Below are 19418 nucleotides of genomic sequence, written 5' to 3'. Positions count from 1 at the left end.
CTGGGATGATTTAGTTGGGGATCGGTCCTGCTTTGAGCAGGGGGTTAGACTAGATGACCTCCTGAGGTCCCTTCCAACCCTGATATTCTATGATTCTATGATTCTATTCTATCAAGCTAACAGTCTACTTCACAGGTCTTACATTTTCTACTTTCTTCCTCTTTTCCAATGAAGACACAATGTTTATTTACACAAGGATACCACCAGAGTCACTGATAGAATCAGATACTGACAGAGAAATGTTTTTCTTTCTTGATGTTCTTTTGTTGCTGGAAGATTTATTCTTGCCACTAAGACTTTTATATGAAATGATATTTTGTTATAAATGCTATCATCTTGTATTGTAATTATTATTTTGTTTTATCCTACCCACACAGAAAATTGTTTGCATTATATTCCATCAAGGATACATTTTAAGTTAGCTCTGCTATTCATGAATAATGTAAATTGACAAGAACTATTATGGAGGAGAATTGACAAAGAAGCTGAAAGTTAAATGATTCCCTTTCTCTCTATGGCCAAGTGACATCTACCTGTAAGTACGTTTGATTTTAACACAATTGGATGAGTCTCTTCCATGCTGGATTGGGACTGAGGTAGCTGGAGGAGTTCAGACAAAGAGTGGGCACTGAGAAATGCCCTCACCAGACCTTTCTAGGGAGGGCTCTTTCTGCATGACAGCATATCAGAATGTTTTCTTTTTAGTCCTTGCATCAGTCTGTCAAACTCTTTCCTTGTTTCTATATCTATAATCCAAATAGATCTAACAATGCTCCTTATAGCTGTCCAGCAATATAATACATAGCACTTGTCATATGCAGACCTCACAGCCCTTTAGAAAAGAGGGGTTAGTGTTCCTATCCCAATCTTACAGACCTTCAACAGGTGTAAATCAGAGCAGTTCCATTTGCAGAATTGGACATTCACTGATCATCATCATCAGCAGCCTTCTTTTCCCCCTTCCTGCAACCCCCGACATTCCCCAGATTATTGCATGGGGGAGGGTCAGGATTTGCAGTCACCCTTGGACACAGCCAGTAATAAACACACAGAGGAACAGACATCTGTGTGCAGGATGGCTCCTGCCTCTGTGAATGAAGAGGTTCCCTTCTCCATGGATATCCTGGATCTGAAGGGTTGGGACACCTCATCTCCTACTGTCTATATAGCCCCCACAATCTTCTCACCTTTACAGGAATGCTTTGGGGCAAACTGTCAGGACAGCCTCACAGGTTTCTCCCTTCTCTGTCCCTAAGTTTCTCCACAGGATGGGGACAGGATCTGGCTCGATAAGAAAATGAGCCATTCCACTGTGATATTGTTACATATTGTGGGAGATTAGCTTTTGCATTCCCTGCTGCCTCTGATTCTGCTATGACTGAGGACTCCAGGGTGCACATACACCATTATTATGTTGCCAGGCTCTCAATGCCTTTATATGTATCATGCATGGGTTTTTAAAGTTTGCTGGGGAGTACTGATGCCAGCTGAGAACACCTACTTGCTTCTGGTTATTTTTGCTACAATTTTATAAGAGGCACAAGGACAATCAAAAATGGAACAACTGAGCTGCCAGGTGCTGTGGAATTCCCCAGGGCTATCTCAGAATGCTAAGACAGGCTGGTGAATTGTTTTATTGTTGTGAAAATAAACAGATCCTCACCTAATGTTCATTGCTGTAGCTCTGCTCATGAGAGCAAGGATGGTCCAGTGGCTGGTGCCCTAGGTTCCTGGGTTCAGGATCTCTACTCAGCCACAAACATCCTATGTGACCTTGGACAAATCACTTAGCCTCTCTGTGCCTTAGTTCTCCCCTAACTCACAGGGGTGTTGTGACGATAAAGACAATAAACATTATGAGGTGCTCAGATACTAGAGTAATATGGGTCGCATAAGAGATGATATCTGCTCATCAAGGGGAGTGGGGAATAAGGGCTTGAGAAATTGGCCAGATGGGCCTTCCCATGAGATGATTGAACAGAGGAGTAGGGACCATGAGACATGCCCACATCTTCTTCTGAAGTCAATGAGAATATGTCTACACAACAGCTGGGAGCAAGCCTCCCAGCCTAGATAGGTGGACTTGCACTAGTGTACTAAAAATAGTTGTGGGGATATTGCCATTCAGTCTCTTCTGCCACAACACCCACACAGCTATTTTTAGCACGCTAGCTCAAGCCCTGCTAGTGTGAGTCTATCTACCCGGGCTGCGAGGCTTGCTCCCAGCTGCAGTGCAGACATTCCCAATGTGAATACTAGGTGCTCAGCTCTGTCCAGGATCAGTCATTACAGCTGGGGAATATGTGAGAAACTGTCATGGAGCTCAGAGACAATGGTGAAGGGCACCCTAGAAATATCTAAGACTAGCTAACAATAATAAAATACTACTATTAATACTCAGCTCTTGTATCAACATAAGATCAGCATCAGCATCCTCATTGCACAGATGGGGAACTTAAGGCACAGAAAGATGAAGTTACTTGCCCAGTGTTACCCAGCGGAGAAAGAGCAGAACTGGGAATAGAAACCAGGTCTCCTGAGTCCTAATACATACATACATAAGAAAGAAAGAAAGAAAGAAAGAAAGAAAGAAAGAAAGAAAGAAAGAAAGAAAGAAATTTGGTTCACCAAATTTAGAACTCATTTTAAAATCCAATGAAGTGAGCTGTAGCTCACGAAAGCTTATGCTCTAATAAATTTGTTAGTCTCTAAGGTGCCACAAGTACTCCTGTTCTTTTTGCGGATATAGACTAACATGGCTGCTACTCTGAAATCTTAAACAGGAATCTTTGGCCCTAACTTTGTTCTCTGCTACTGAGAACAAACCCCATTGAACTTAATGAGGCTAGGGAAAAAGGAGCAGCTCTCTCCCATGTGCCAGACGTCAGGTATTTGTTTCTTCCTTTGTGGTAGTAACCCATCTCCAGTGGAGGTCTGTGCTAGTGGCCCTGCTGTGGTTTCACCTTGTGCGCTGGGGGAACTCCAGTTGTCCTGTGTCTTTGATGTTGCTAGGCCCTTTTCCTTTTTCTAGGGCAGTTCAGGAGGTCATGACCACATCTGCTCAGGTTGGTTCCGCTGTAAATTAATTTACCCTGCCACATCAAAGGAGGGACTGAGAAAGCTGTCGCATTTCGTCACCACAGATTTTTATCTTTGCTCCCTCATTCACCTAATAACACAGGCACCTCCCACCTGAACAACCAGCAGAGAGAGAGAGAGAGAGATTGAAATGATAATTAATAGCCACCCTTGAGGGCTCCTGACACTGGGGTCTCTGGATGCTGAGCCTTATACCCACTTCTGGAAGACCTGGCCACAACCAATTTCTTCCTTATTCCCCCAGCAAGTTATTTGTTTTTCTCTTTAGACAAATCACAGGCCACAGAATGACAAATAGCAGCTACAGCTCTGCACTTAACTGTGTTTAATTTCAATTAATCAGTGCAACCTGTCTTCCTTCCCAGACCCTAGCTCCATTAAACCAATGCCATAGACCTTGAAGGACAAAACCCAGTCAAGCGCACATATGTTTTAGGAGCCAGAGTTCATGACCTTTTTTCCCTTTGTGGTTAGTTCTATAGATGAGCCTCAGTTGTGAAGTTTGGGCCCAGAATTCGATCTAAATCAGAACTTCCTCGGTGTCTGGGCTGCTGGAATTTGGTGGCCATCTTTAGCCTGTTCTGGGATAGGCCTAAGTTTGGCCTCTAGATCTGCATCCAAACATCCCCAGGGTTTCTCAGGGATGGGGTTGGGTGTCTTGGTTCTGATCCAGTGTCCTGGTTCAGGCTTATCTCTAGCTAATTCCCAGTTCATTTATTTGTAATTTTGGAAAAGATGAGCAATTCTTTAAGTGCGACAGGACTCTTTATTCACTGAATTATAAATAAATGAACCCTGGTCAATTAAAGATAAATTGCCCTTGTTTTGAATCCTCTTTGCGTTCCACAAAGAGCTCCCTCCCATCCTGCTGCTGATGTGCTCATTAGAGACAAGTATCAGGAGAAGGAGCATTTTCAAACTCCATCTCTTCCGCCCAGTCCTCCTGGCTTCATGTCCTGATGCTCTCTCCCTGGGCTCATTTAACCTCTTCCTTTTCCTCGTAGAGTCCCTTCACTGGGTCATGCTGCATAAAGTTCATGCTCCTCATGCTGTATTCTAACATTATGCACAGCTCTGCTCTTCTCCCATCTCCTCTTCTGTTGCTCCCCATTTTGCCCCCTGTGCCCCCTTTGTCACCTTGGGGCTCCTTTTGTCTACTCGTCTCATTTTCACCTCTGGGGCCTTTCTCATGCTTCTCTATGTGGGACACATTTTCAAGGGCTCAGCTCCCATTAAGCACCTAAATAAGTGGTCAGATTTTCAAAAGTGCTCAGCACACTGGGTGCTTATCTCTTGAAAATCTGTCTGACAGATATTGCAATTTCCTGCAACATCTTTGTGAGATCTGACTGTATTCAGTTGATGTACCATTGTAGGCCAGAGATGTTTTGTAATTCCATGGGGTAGTGTGACCACAGCCTTCCTGGAACTAAGAACAGCCAGAGAGTGGTTAAACAAATTCATTCAGGTTGTAACACCTCTAGAGAGGTACCACCACCTGCAAATGCTTGCACATACTGGTTCTAACTGGATTCTCCAGAGACCAAGAGACAAAGAAAGGTCTTTTGCATAAAGAGCCTGAGTTTCAAACTGACTGAGAGCCTCCTTCTCATTGAGCAAATGGACAGGACCTTCTGTACAAGGGGACCCCCAATCCTTAGCGAAGGGTTGGAAGGCCTGACACCAGCCAGAGACTCTGTTGGAGTTGGGGGTTTGATCTCTCATAATTTGCATGACTGTAGGTTCTTTTATTGTTTTTAATACATTTTCTCTGTAATGCTTTCACCTTAAGAATAAACGTGCTTGCTTAGAGAGAGCTGTGTGGTACCTTATAGCTGTGGGCAATTATGCTATTTATAGCCTCTGAAGAGAAAGCAGAGAAGGCCAGCTTAGACAGTCTGGCTTGCTGGGGAGCTCACAGTGTAGGCAGGGAACTGTGCAGCCTATGAAAACCCCACTCAGGAGGGAGAGAGACATGGGTCTCCACCCAAGAGAGAGAATGGCTGGAGCGCCAGAAACATGCTGGACCCTGGAGGGGGAACACAGGTACAGTTGCCCTGCACTGTGATACTGTCCCCTAAATGCTTGTTACAAACTCTATCTTCCCATGGCCACGTGTCCTCACTCTCCTCTTTCAAAACCCTCTTTGTTCACCTTCGTTTTCATCACTGGCTTCCATTCCTGTGCTCTTTGCTTCTCTCCTCCTGCCCGGCCTGAGGCTCAGTCAAAAATACCAAAACTTATGAGGTTTGTTTACTACATAATAATATTTATAACTTGCTTTAACTCTCATTCTTCCTTTCCTCATCTCCTGTCTGCTAGCTACATGTGCTCAGTATATCTAAGTAAAGCAATGGTATCCATTTGCACAGATTCTTATAGCTGTGTGGGGGTCCTACTGACTTAAATGGGAATCCTTATTGGTGGAGGGGGTCTGTAGAAGTGTGTCACCTTTTCAGGATTAGATTGTTAGCTTTTTGGGGCAGGGATCAGGGGTAAAATCCAGGCTTCACTGAAGTCAATGGGAATTTTGCTCTTGACTTCAGTGGGGTCAAGATGTCACCCCATGCCTTTTTTTGATCTCTGAAAAGGGCTATTTAACGTTGTATCACAATATAAAAGTCTACCACAAAGTTGGCTATGGACTAAACTTGATTTATTTTCATGAGATACACTGTTCTGATGGTAACTTCTAGCTTCATGACACAAGCATGTGGGACAAGGGCAAAGAGATGTTACCATGGTAAGACAAGGGTGGAAGCAGAAAGCTGGGAGAAATTCAAAGCTTTCATTTCACAGCAACCTCATGAAAAAAAGTCTCCGTTTCAGCTGATGTGATCCCTCCCCTTTAAATTCAGCTCTGGGAAAACGTTAGAGGAAATTTAGGGCAGGGACCATTTTTTTTTTTTTGTCATCTGTACAGTCCCTAGCACAATGGGGACCTAGTCCATGACTGGGGTAGCTAGTGCAACTGCAGTACACTAAATAAATTAATTAAATAAATGACTCATTAAGTACGGTTTTCATACATTTCTGACATGAAGCTGCACCACATGGCACGCGAGTTATTAAACCGGGACTACGACCCAGCATTCCTGGTTCCCAGTGCACTGAGCTCGCCACATTTCTTCCTCATTAGCTCTGCATCAAATATTTCTGAGACAACTGTCTCCTCCCCACCTTCTTATCTTACTTGATCTAAATACCGAGGGCCAATTTGCTGGAAAATGGGCCAGCTCTTCAGTGCATCACAAAATGTGATGGGCACAAATGCTTTTGGAGTAGTTTTTCATTCATTATGAAGAGGACCCAACCATCTGAGAGGCTGATGACTGTGTGGTCCTATGAACCCTCCTCTCTCATTGACTTTAGCAGGAGTCAAAGAAGCTGAGAACAGTGTGCAGGGTTTCCAAAACTGGGGTCTAGGAAATATCTGTCAGAAAAGCTGCAGGAACTGAGAAGTATGCTACTTTATAGATTAAATCCTGATGGCCTTATCTGTCTTTGTCAGAGCTGGCCAGGACTTGGGAATGCTTTTCTGTGACTATTGGTTCAAATAGTTAAACTGGTTCACTTTGCCTGTGTTTGTGGTGCTTTGGTGGTCTATTACCACAAATAGTATAGTGAAAGAGTTGCCTAGCAGGAATGTTATTATTATGAATTATATTATTATTATTTGTATTATGGTAGTGTCTAGTGGCCCTAACTGAAATAGAGCCCCATTGTGCTAGGTGCTGTACAAAGATGAGTTTGTTTCTGCCACTGACTGTGTGTGTGATCTTCCCCTCTTTCTGCCTTTGTTTCCCCTCTCCCTCTTTGTCTGTCTTATCTATTTAGATTGTAAACTCTCTGACTGGGTCTTCACTAAAGAACTGATTTGAGTTATCAACACTTGAGCTACTCCTTTTGAGTTAGCTTAGCTTGAGAGAGTGCAGTCACACTGTGAAATCACACCAGATCTGTTGTTTCAGAGTGGTAGCCATGTTAGTCTGTATCAGCAAAAACAACGAGGAGTCCTTGTGGCACCTTAGAGACTAACAAATTTATTTGGGCAGAAGCTTTCGTGGGCTAAAACCCACTTCATCAGATGCATGGAATGGAACATACAGTAGGGAAGTATAAATACACAGCATATGAAAAGATGGGAGTTACCTTACCAAGTGGGGGGAAGGGGGCAGTGCTAACAAGCCAATTCAATTAAAGTGGAAGTGGGCTATTGTCAACAGTTGACAAGAAGGGATGGAAATCACTTTTATAGTGCTAATGAGGCCAATGTAAACAAGGTGGCCCATTTCAAACAGTTGACAAGAAGGTGTGAGTATCAGCAGGGGGAAATTAGTTTTTGTAGTGACCCATCCAGTTCCAGTCTTCATTCAGGCCTAATTTAATGGTGTCAAGTTTGCTAATTAATTCCAGTTCTGCAATTTCTCACTGGCACTACACTCACTCGTGTGCAGCTGTAAGACTTCTGGGGGCAGATCCCATGGTTCTTAGTAAGATGAGTCACTCTATGAATTATTTCCCAGGAAATTGTTGGAGAAATTGTCTGTCTCCTCTGGGCACAAGGAGGGAAATTGCAGCAAGGAATTGGAGGACAATTTAGTTGGTGTGGGTCCTGCTTTGAGCAGGGGATTGGACTAGATGACCTCCTGAGGTCCCTTCCAACCCTAATCTTCTATGATTCTATGACAAGCAGCACTTGAGTGTCACTAACCTGCATCCACACTACTGACTGGTCATGTTAGCAGCTGATGAGTTATGTTATTTTAAGCTTTAGCCTGTACCCTGACATGGGCCAGCCAACTTGAGTTAAAGCACTGCCACACTCGAGTTAAGGGTTTTTGTGTGTGGATGGGACTTGAGTTGGGGTAACACTTGAGTAATAGTGGGTATGTCTACACAGCAAAGAAAAACCCACGGCTGGCCAGTGCCACCCGACTTGGGCTCGCCTGGCTAAGGCTGGGGGCTATTTCATTGCTGTGTAGACTTCCAGACTCAGGCTGGAGCCAGGGGTCTGGGATCCTCCCATTTCACAGGGGAAGTGCAATGTACTACTGCATGTAACAGCCCCAGAGCCCAAGCCCTGCGAGCCCAAGTCAGCTGGCACAGACCAGCTACGGGGGGTCCAGTTTCTGTGCAGACAGACTCAGTGAGAGTTAACTTTGCAGTGCAAACAAGCCCTTTGGGGCCAGGGCTATCTTACACTACATGTATTTCCAGTACCTAGCACAATGGAACCTGATCTCATTTGGGCCCTCTAGCTGTTACCTTAATGCAAATAACTACTCCCACTGATTGCCTAGTTGTTACATTGTTTTGTGTAACTGACTGCCCTTTTCATCCACAGGCCAAAGTAGGATTATTGGAGACTGCCAGTTCAAGTACAGAATTGTTTTGCTCAGCACTTTAACTATAATCAACCCATCCCTTTAGAAAGGCCTTTAGCGTCCACTGTAGATGTTCCTTTCATCTCGGCTTTTTTTAAATTGGTGCTCCTTAAATCATGGAAATAACTTGGCAAAGAGGCCAAATTACAAAAAACAACAGTTGAGAACACAGGTAAATGCACATAATAGCTCTTCAGAGGAGAGGAATGAATGTAATCAAGTGAAAGCTCAGAACACCAAAAAGTAAACATGGGGTCATCAGCATGCTTCTTTCACTTATCCCTCAGCTGCACTTCATAGATCCAGGCTTCCTTTTGCTGTGCTGTTATCACGCTTTCCTTTTGCTGTGATTTATTAACTGTGGAACTGTCAAATTATGAAAGAGAGGTTCTAGAAATACTTATTAATGTTTGAGAAATTCATTTCACACTTGAATACTTTTTCTAACACTCACTAATGTCCCTCATTTTGGTCATATGGGTCTACAGGGCAAGAAAACAAGGTCTCTTATTATATATTTAGCATGTGGAGATGAAGGATGAAAAGCTAATAGAAAACACTCTGCAGCAACTGTATGCATTTGGCCCCTGTGTTGCTGCACATGGTGTGTGGGTGTGGACATACGCAGGGCAGTGTCTGTATATTCAGTGACACACCATTTCAGTTTTCTTTCAATCATTATTAAGAGAGCGCTTTTAATCCCCTCTGAGAAGCTTGCACATAAAATTCCTTTCCTTACCAATTTTGTCCTTCTCCATTTGGCAAACACTGATCTTTCCCGTGTATTGCTAATAGGGCTTGTAATTCCAAAGGCATTTCTGTTTATTACCCTGTTAGTGTACATGAATCAGCAGGGATGTCAGTACAGCTGTGGGAAATAGGGGTCATTCTTGTGCTCCTGCTGCTTGCTTTGTGCCAGCAGAATGGAAATACCTTAGGCCCTACATAAATAACAGTGGCTATTTTGTTTCAAATATTTCATTTCTTCAGAGCAATGTATTGAAACAAAAACAATAAATACACACCCCTTCTTAGATTTGGAGAATATTCCCTAGTAGAGTATGATAATTAATGCTGGTTAAAATCTTTCCAATGGAATGTTTTTCCACTCGAAAACGCAATTTTGTCAAAAATCAAACTTTCCATGGGAAGATGTCACTTTTGATGAAACTCTGTTTAGAAAAAGAAAAATTGAAACCAAGTTTCCATTTCAACCTTATTAGAAGGGAACCTTTCAATCTGTCATTTCAAAATGACTTGGTCTCAGGATAAATTATTATGTTATACATTGTAATGTAGTATATAACATTTAAAAAGTCTGAATCAGAACTTTGACCCAAATTGATTTTTTTTTCAAAAATTTCATTTAGTTGGACATTTCAATGTTTTTGTTTCAACGTTTCAAAATGTTGCAATTTTCCACAGAATGAAAATTCGGAGTTTCCACCAGCGCCAATGATAAATGTATAAATTAAGTGTAATATTAGACCTAAGCAACTCAGGAGTGTCCTATTACCCCACCCTGCCTACTGAGACACCATCTAATAGGAAATGGCTGCAATACCTCAAGCTTTCCTACCAACAATTTCAACCGTTGCTTAAGAAACCCTCACTGGGGACTGCAGCTCTGAAGAGAGGCTTCTGCTTTAATGTGTGAACACTCAACTTTGGTGACTCCTTAGAAATTCAGCAGTGGTGCTGCTGGCATTGTACTGATGTTTTCCTATAGCAATAGTAACCCCAGCTCTCCTTCCTTAGGCTAACCTGATTTGTACATTATCAGGGGGGTAGCCGTGTTCGTCTGTATCCACAAAAACAACAAGGAGTCCGGTGGCACCTTAAAGACTGACAGATTTATTTGGAGTAAGCTTTCGTGGATAAAAAACCCACTTCTTCAGATGCATGGAGCGAAAATTACAGATACAAGCATAAATATACGGGCACATAAAGAGAAGGGAGTTATTTTACAAGTGGAGAATCAGTGATGACAAGGCCAATTCAGTCAGGGTGGATGTGGGCCACTCCCAATAATTGATGAGTGGGTGTCAATACCGAGAGGGGGGAAATTGCTTTTGCAGTGAGCCAGCCACTCCCAGTCCCTATTCAAGCCCAAATTAATGGTGTTAAGTTTGCAAATGCAGAGCTACAAGAAGTGGGTGTTTTACCCACGAAAGCTTATGCCCAAATAAATCTGTCAGTCTTCAAGGTGCCACCACACTGCTCGGTGTTTCTGATCTGTACCGTAGTATTCTCCTCCTGCTGCTTTACCACTGCTGCTTACAACAGCAAATTTTTTTTGCAGGCAAATCTTTCAACCTAGCACTGAGCAAGCAGTAATTTTTGCAAAAGGAGAATTTGTACTGTGAAGCTATATTGTTCCATGGTAAGCAATTTACTGCACTGTGTAGTCAGGAATCTACTGCCGCCATGAGTTGAGGGGAGCAAACGATGCCTCATACAGTGCACAGGTGGCTAATATAAGTTTTGGACTCCTATAAATAGGGAGTAAGTGGAAAAAGTACTGCCCTTTGTAGCACTCCAGTTTTCCGAAGATGTCAGGAATAGGGTGTGCTCAGGGAGGAAAGCAGCGGGAGTGGCCCTGCAGGAGTCCCAGGGAAAGGTGAAGGGGTGACTTGATTACAGCCTGTAAGTATCTATATAGAAAACAAATATTTAACAATGTGCTCTTCGACCTAGCAGAGAAATATATAACATGCTCTAATGGTTGAGAGTTGAAGCTAGACAAATTCAGACTGGAAATAAGCTGTAAATTTGTAATGGTGAGAGCAATTAACCGTTGGAACAATTTATCAAAGGTTATGGTAGAGTCTCCATCACTGACAATTTTTAAATCAAGATAGGATATTTTTCTACAAGTCTGCTCTACGAATTATTTTGGGAAAGTTCTATGACCTGTGTTGTACAGGAGGTCAGACTAGATGATCACAATGATTCCTTCTGACCTTGGAATTTATTAATCTTTCCCTTACATACCATGGAAAGTGTCTCAATTCCAGACTCAGATCATCCTCAAGGAAGGCCAGGATGGGGACAGACTGGGTTGTTTACCTTGTTTTGTTATTCACCCAGAATGAGGGAGCGGAGCAACAGTTAATACAGCAATCCAAACCTTTGCTGGCCCGCACTTTGGCTACAGCTATGTCCCACGCAGCTCCATAACACCTGAAGGAAACATTTCAAGAGTCCATGTGCTAAATTGCATGTGTACTGTGCACATGCCTGAATCGTGCACACAGGTGCCAATGCATGCAAACCCTACTGGTGTTCGGTACACAGTTTGTGTGTGTGCAATTTAGCATGAGCACTGTTGAAAGTTTGGCACTGAGTGACCATTCTCCTGCTTCTCCTTGCGACTGTTGTTGTCTGTAAGGTTTTCTGCCTGCAGTCGAGAACACCAATGGGGTCTGAAGGTGCTACGGCAGCATTTAGCTAAGCGCTACGTCTTCCTTATGTGGAACATTCACCCTTACTAAAACCACACACACTGGTTATTACGCACATTGCAAATTGGCCTGAATTTGTTAGGTGCCATTTACATTTTCATGTTTTGGAGCAATTTATTTGTACATTTTTATTTAAACTCCACAAGGGAGGACTGGGGTCATGCAAATTAACAATTTGTTCCTTACAAATGTATACGTCTAGTGCCCAGTAGCCAAGGATCTGAAAGCACTTAACAAATATTAACGAATTATGCCTTGTGAAATGGCTTGTTATGTTCCCTGTTTTACAGGTGCAGAAACTGAACCACAGAGGGCCCTGGGAGTAGGGCCAGAGTTTTCCACAGGGCTCAGTATCCACAACTGAATCCAGATTTTCAAAAGAGCTTGGCACATTGGGTGCTCAGCTCTTTAGAAAATCTGGCCACCCCTGTCACAGTGGGAACTGCTGAGTGTTGGTCATTTTTAACAATCTACCCTTTATTTAGGTGCATAAATGTGAGATGAACTCTTTTAAAAATTTGAGCCTAACTGTGGATATTGAACTATTGAAAATTGGTCCCTTAGGGGTCTTTTGGCCCCCACATTATGTTTCCATGCACAAAAAGCAACATATTTACTTTCACTCTAGAAGGACTTTATTTTAAAATAAGGAAAGTCAACAGGAAGAGCAAAAGTAAAGTTTCCATGGATGTGTGTGACTCCTCTGTAACAGACAGCAAAAACTCTGCGAACAAAGTGCATTGTTGTCTTGCTGAATGTAATGCCACCTGAACCATGGAAGGAGATTGAGTGTTTCAAGGACCTGATGGATTTCAGATTTATTAGACACAGGGGATAGGTCTACACTTCAGTGTAAAGCCAGCATTGATAAAACTCAAGTTAGCAGACCCTGGGTTTGTTAACCTAGGGCTTGAGTGTCTCCACTCTTTTGTAATCCAAAGTTTGGAATTTGTTGAACCCTGGGTCCCAACCCGGGGTTCCAGTTCCTACACTGTATTACGTGGGACCGAGTCCAGCCACCATATCCAAAACTTCCTAGCACCCTCCCAAACTGTGGCTTCTTTAGCCCTTTGTTCGTGGTGCTGTTGGGGAAAACTTGACTGTCCATAGGACAAAGAAAGTCAGCCCGTGAGACTGTGGGATACGTTTGGTAAACTCACAGAGCAAGAGTTCAGTTGGGCTGGGTGTATGCTGCAAAGCAATAGGGCTTGAACCCAGGGTCCTGTCTTGACTCAGGCTGGGCCCCTCCACCTCCATGGGGTCCTGGGACCCTGGGTCCAAGTGATTTGCCTGTAAACAGAAAGGGGTTTACGCCTGAGCTTGAGTTCAAACCCTAGGCTTACACTACAGTGTAGACACACACTAGGATTTCCCACCGTCTTTCTTGTCTATAAGAACACAGTGTGGAAGATGATAAAGGGCAGGAACACGGGGAGCAGACTTTGTAGCCCTTAACATTAAAAAGACCTCTTCTGAATTGTGAAAATGTCTTTGCATGAAAAACTAGCTTCATTGTAAATGTTACGCTATTCTGTAAACTTCTCCCTTGGAAGAGGCATTTCACTGCTGCTGACACAGCTATGGATGTGTGACAAATGCAACTTATTTCTTAGATGAAGAAAAACATAATTACAAAGCACAGATGGAGTATTTATGCTGTAAGATAATACACATGTAACTGTAAATAATGAGGGTGAGATGTGATATTTCAGCTTTAGTTTCATTACTCATGATCTATGCAGCTTTCAAGATAGATTTGTTATACCACCACATTCCAGTATATGTTTTCCCTCCCTTAACCTTCTCTGTCTTCTCTAGCACATACATTCTATACAGTCTTGGCAATTTTCTCAGTGGTAACACAAACACACTGTATAATCTACACAGAACTGGCATCTTTTTCAAAGGACATATTCATGATCCATTTTATGACGTTAATAAGGCTGAAAAAAATCTTGGGGTATGGGGATATAATTTCAAATACTTTTTTGGAATGTTTCCTATTCAGAGAAGAGCTCCAAGGTGCAACTCTAATGAAAGGCTGCTTTATTCTAGTGTTACAGAATTGTTCTCTTGAACTGCTTGGACACGACTCACAACAACAATGGTCTGCTCCCATGATACAGAGCTTTGTTTCAGTGTCTACATGTTCGGTTGTGACATGGAATAACTGAAGTCTGAAATTAATAGCTCTAATATATTAGAATCAGCATGAAAATACATACAACAAGATTACTGTTCAATGAAACTGAACTAATGGTTAATACACAAGCAAAGAAATAAACGAATGCCAAACTTCTATTTTTGACTTTGTACTCATTCAAAATATCTGAAAGGGATATACGTGGGTGGGAGAGAAAAATCATGCATGGACACCCAACAAAACAAATGAGACAGTGTGAGCTAGTGGTTAGAGCAGTGGTTCTCAACACATGGCCCAATCAGCACACAGCTGCCACCCATGTGCCCTCCTCAGGGCCATACAGGTAGTATATATATATTGTGTGGATGGGGCCCATATAACACATAGAGAGCTGCATATGCGGCCCGCAATGGTAAATAGGTTGAGAACCACTGGGTTAGAGGACTGGAGTGGCAGTCCAGATTCCTGAATTCTCTGCCAGGCTCTGCTGTATGGGAAGATTTTGGCAAACCAGTAAAGTGCCTGAATCACTATTGCTTATTGCTAACAGTAGCCAAGTCAGTGGGCCGTACTGAACCCTTTTTGCTAAAAGTAGCCAAGTCAGCAGGCCGTAAATTGGCCATGCAGCAACCCTAGCTTAACCAAGGCAGGAGGGAAGGGGGTTTTGGGTGCTACAGAAAGGGTGGCTTGACCCCGCATCCTTCCTGCTAAGAATGTTGAAATTCCTGATATATGTATTTTAGAAAAACAGGAAGCTTGTCTATACATGCCCTCAGGAATGTGTCTGTCAGGGCCTCAAGACATGCACACTCTGAAAAAACACATCTGGTTAATTGATGATCAGAAGGAAACCTCTTGTGTGACCTTTAAAAACCACTTGTTTAGCGAGTTTTCTTTAAGTGACATGTAATTGTATTACTAATGTATAAATAAGGGGAAAAAGTTTGTGGTAGTTAGACTCTCCAGAAGGGACTCTTCAGGAACTCTCCCTCTGGACGCATCGTGTGGTCCCCACCGGCAGACGGAAGACTGGTCCCCGGAAGACTGTCGCTGTGCCACTCGAGAGCCACACTTAGCTTCAGTAATTATTGAGGATTGGGGGTGTTTTACGAACCTGTTGCAGACATGTGTAAGTGCTTGAGACTAAGTAAAGTTTACCTTTAAGTGAAAGCACTCTTGTGTTGTCCTGTTTGTGCCAGACATCTATCAGTCGGACGGCCATGTCTCCCTGGATTTATTTCCTGACACCACCTCGCACAGAGTAAAAGTTACCAAGAGCTTTGGGTTGAGTGAACCGCAGGTAACGCCGCCACTGGCCCATCTTGCCTCAGTTTGCCAGTGTATAAAAGAGGGATGATTCTTTCTTTCCTTACCTTGTCAGAGAGTGTTGTGATGTCTGTAAAACTTCTTAGGCCCTCAGACAGCACCTAAGTGAAAAATGCTAGCATTAGTCAATATAAGAAATTCTCCTTATAGGCTATATTTATCCAAAGATCCCTTCCCTTTTGAAACACCTTCCCTCTGATGCACACCCCAGATAGCTGTGCCTGTTTTACCTGAAGGATGAGATGAAGATCCCTTTATTGTGGAAGCAAAATATCTTCCTGTTCATATAGCTCCGGGAGAGAAGTTATGTTAACTCTCAAACTTCTTCAAGTGATTTCCAGGAGACTTTGCAGGGCCCAAAGCCCACTTGCCTTAGTCAAGGGAACAGACCCATTAAAGTCAGGAGGACAGTTTGAGCCATTGAGGGGCACAGAAGGATCAGGCCCCACGTGATGAAAACTGAGGTAAAACTGCGATAAAACACTAATGTAATTTGCGTTGGACCATTCTCAGTTAGAATGTCAAGTTTTTTAATGTGTATTACCTAGTCTCCTTTCCTCTCCACCCAGTTTTACTTTGACCCACAATTATTGGTGGAAGTGGGCCTGTCCCAGAGGGCCATTAGTCCTTCTCAAGAGGCCTTCCAAAGAGAGCCCAAAATCATGGCAGGGGCAGGGAGGAAAGTCTCCTTGTAATAATACCTCTCTCCACCTCTGTGAAACATTTACACTGATTCACTGTGTGCAAAAATCACCCCTTATGCATCTATGGGAATTATTTTCAGAGCTGGTTCAAGTAAGTGTGGGGCTATTTGAATGGGCTTTTCAGCAGCAATGGCCAATAACTTGCATGTGATCTTCTCCCTTCCTGTCCTACTCCATGGTCTACTGGATGGGCTGGGGTGGAAGGGATCAGTCCTGCAGAGAGGTGTATAGGTGATTGGTCACAAACTAGGGTATGTGCATTTGTCTAGGGACTTAGGGCAACAGGGGATGGAAGCTAGTATTAACCTGGAGGAAGGGGAGCCTGCAATGTGCCTCTAACCAGAGCCAAGATAAGTGTTGAGATGTCTGGATTCCTTAAGAGCCTCAAACTCACTGCAGGGCTCCTGGTCAGTACAAGAAAATGCTCTCTCTAAAACATACAACACAGGAGCATGAGAAGTAAACTTCCCACTAGCATCCTAATCTGTGCAAGCTAGGGTGGAGGAAACTGCTGTAGATCTGGCAGAACTGTCTGACGCTGCCCCTTCTACTCTTCCATCATGCATAGAGCTGGAGTTTGCCTGGGGGAGCACCATGGCAACTTGGCCGGCTGAGAACCCTGCTCTTAAATCTGAACTGAAAAGCTATAGAATGAAAGAAAGAACTAGTCAAGGTGCCAGATTAATAACTTCATTTTTTTAAGTTAGTGACAGAAGCATTCTGAATTCTGCAGGGCAGGAAGGGTCTCCATTGTACGGATGCCCCGTGCTCTACTATAGCAAATACTCACAGTAGAGGACGTTCACTGGGAAGAGACCTACAGAAGGTTTCTGCACCATTTCATCCTCAGTTAAGCATGCACAGGCATCTACCCAGGAAGAACATGGGGATTACACTACTGGTCAGCCACAGAAAGTCTCCCAAGTATGAAAAAAGAAAACTGGGATCTGCTTTTCTTGTGGAAACACTATCAACATGCATAAGGGCTATGGACCAAGGTCCACATACTGCAAACACATATACACGTGCTTAATGTTTATACATGTGAAGAGTTCCACTGAACTCAGTGGGATTGGGGCCATTGTTAGCTGTGTGGGAAACCCCCAAGTTTACATTTGTCCAAATGCATAACCCCAACAGATATATTAAAAAGAGCCTGTGGCAGAGTAGCCGAGCCAGTATACACTGGTTAATCTGTTCAGGCTATTATCACTGTAAAGAGCTGTGATCAGATTTCAATCTACTGCTGAATCGCCGACTGAATTTAGCTCTCACCTCTAGTAACTCCTCCCCAAATCTCTACAAAAAGTGCAGTTCAGGGCCCACTGGAAAAGGAGAGACTAAAGGAAGGGTCCCTTTCTCATTGTTACTGCTGCTTCCAGGTTTTGTGATATGTTATTTAAAGCTAATAAAACCAGCTGTTCCTGCAAACTCTACTCCTCTAGAAAAGGTCAGTGGGATAAAGGCATCTTAAAACACCAGGTAATGCAAGTGAATTTTAGACACTGAAGGTCTGTAGGCACTCGAAGATCATGGTGGAAATGTGCAGTGTGCACTCCTTATTTGCCACGTAACATCTAACTGTTTTCAGTTTAGTCCTGGTGAAAGGGGCCTGATTGCCACCTCGGGAGAATGAAATTCTTTATCCCCAGGACATGTCCTGCTCAATAACATTTATACTGTGGTAGTGTCTAAAGATAACAACCAGGCTGGGTACCCATTGTGCTAGGTGCTGTATAGACACATAATAAATGACAGTCCCTGGCCCAAAGACCTTACAGTCTAAAGGGGGCAGTACAAGCTTCCCCCATACTGTCCCACCAGTATGATGCAATGCGGCTCTGAAAGAATGACTTCTAAGGCAAAGAGGGTATTTCAGTCTGTGGCCTTTTCACTCCCTGATATCTCTGTAGGGCAAGGTTTAGGGAAGGCCATATCAATGCTACCTAAGATAGCTCAGTTTTAGAACGGACTCCAGGCTGTGTATCAGCTGGGAGAGCTTGGGTGGAGGGGAGGGAGCCTGCTCCTTTAAGAGTGCCCTCCCATCCCAGCCCGTTGGAGCAGCAGCACCAGCAGATGGGGCAGGAAGTTGTTGCACCAATGTATCTGTGCCCTGGATGCCACTCCCTCATCCAGACAAAGCTCACAGAGTCTGCCCCTTGAAGGGCACCTTCCCTGCTGGGTAGAAACAGCCTAAGACACCAGAGCATGAAGAGCTGGCCCCACCATCCGTGGCATAACACTATGATTATTTACCCATTAGAAACACACCAACTCACTTCCCATGGGGCACTGAGCAGCCATCAGATGATAATACGTTTCGGTCAATGGCCTGGATTTGAACTGATGCCTAGAGGTGAAAAGATCTGTATTCCATTACCAGTCTCCCAAACCATCCAGTGTCCCCAGGGTTAAATATTTTTAGCAACAGCTTGTTTACATGTCAAATTTATCAATGAGCTTCTGGGGCACAGTCACTATGTAGCTGTGTCAGAGGCTGGCCAGCAAGCTTTCTCCGTGCACTGAGCTAAAGCTTTCTGAAGGGCTTGTCAGATATATTCTTTCTTCCGTGTCACAAGAGCAAGACTAATTTCAAAGAAACAGTCTTTATTTCTACTTAAAACTGCTAAGGAAAATATCCAGCGCTGTCTTTCTTCTTGTCATTTGTTCGACAAGTGTCTCATAAAACAAATCGAGAGGTTTAAATTTCCTGAGACGAAAATCAATAAGAGGATAAAGTAAAGAATAGGAGGAAGTCAGCAGACTGAGATTTATTTCCCTGGAAATATTTTTCAATGGATTTACTAATAAATCTAAAGTGGCTGGTGCAGCCACCTTTGATAAGCAATATCCCCTTTACTTAGATGAAAGTTGCACATGAAAAGGAGCCTTAAGGATTGATTTTTACAAAGGTGTTAGTCAGCAAAGCCCCTTGCTTTAAATGTATCCTTAGCATGTGCTTCAGGTTGAAATTGGGGGAGGGGGATTCTGTTTGTGTGGCAGGATTTTTCACTGAATTCCCCTCCTTCCCTTGCACTTTATGGTAGCAACTAGAGGGCCCAATTGAGATCCAGGCCCCATTGTGTTGGGCACTGTATATACATGTAATAAGAGACAGTCTCTGCCCCAAGGACTTCCCATACAAATAGTTCTAACTATAGCAAAATCCTCGGTAGTCCAAGACAAGCAGTGGAGATTACTGCCAAGGTGCAACCTTTGGTTGTCCTGTAGAGTTTCAGGCTGCACCATATGGACGAATGTTGAGCAAACACAGGATGGAGGCATCTGGGAGCGA

This window comes from Lepidochelys olivacea (genome assembly GCF_965140295.1).
Source record: "Lepidochelys olivacea isolate rLepOli2 genome assembly, chromosome: 17".
In the NCBI taxonomy this organism is placed as follows: Eukaryota; Metazoa; Chordata; order Testudines; family Cheloniidae; genus Lepidochelys; species Lepidochelys olivacea.
The sequence above is the reverse complement of the archived record's forward strand: the minus strand, read 5'-3'. Positions refer to the sequence as shown.